Below are 963 nucleotides of genomic sequence, written 5' to 3'. Positions count from 1 at the left end.
CTTCTTTGCCTGTCTTCGGCGACGGCGAATCGTGGAGGCTAGGCGCTGTGCCCCGATGCGGGAGCGCTGAAGAGGAGGGAACATGGCCGCGGCCATGAATCCCACAAGCAGCGACCAGCCGGCTTTTAACCACTAATTGGAAGAGAAACTACACACCACGATAAGAAAGAGAGAAGTTCTGTAAGCTGAAGTTGTACTGACTTTGTTGAGTAAAGTAACTGTAAGAATTGAAAGGAATCCCCAGTAATCGCCCCATAAATGACGGGAGAGTGGCTAGAAAAAGGCTGGGGGAAAATTGGACTCCTTTTAAAGAAGAGGGGATAAGGACAGAAAAATGATGGCTTTGTCGGGACTTACAATAAACAGATATCTGAATCTTAAGTCACAAGAGCGCCAAAAACTAAAGAACATTTTAAATTAAGAACAGCGCAGGTGGAAAAAGGGGAAAAAATGGAGACCGAGGAGGAGCAACAGTGGGACTGGAACACGCTGATGGAGGAATTTAAAGAATCCTTAGCGGAAACATTCCAACAAGCAATAGAAACGGCGTTTAAGGACATATTTGAAAGACCGCGTGAAGAAATAATAGATATAAAAAGCAAAGCGGACATTGATAAAGGATTGCTAGACGCACAAGAAATAAAGGAAAATGACCAGGAGGAGGAGTCTTGGACTGAGGAATCAATGGATGGACAAAGGAAGGTTTGCAAATTAGTGGACTGCAGTTATGTGAAAGATGGATATGTGAAGAGGAAAGTTAAGAAAAAATTGAAGACAGGACATTTTCCAAGCATTTCTTTGGGAAAAAGGAAGAAGACACACAAAAGAGGGATGCGAGGTGATGTAAAGGGAAAAATGAAAAGCCTCAAAGGACTGAAAACTGATAGATGGAAAAAGAGAAGGATGAGAGTAAAATCTAGAATCCAGGAGATCAAGAGCTATAGGCATAGAGAAGCAATCAAG

Source organism: Gekko japonicus, unplaced genomic scaffold (assembly GCF_001447785.1).
Source record: "Gekko japonicus isolate JY-2015 unplaced genomic scaffold, Gekko_japonicus_V1.1 scaffold1541, whole genome shotgun sequence".
In the NCBI taxonomy this organism is placed as follows: Eukaryota; Metazoa; Chordata; class Lepidosauria; order Squamata; family Gekkonidae; genus Gekko; species Gekko japonicus.
The sequence above is the reverse complement of the archived record's forward strand: the minus strand, read 5'-3'. Positions refer to the sequence as shown.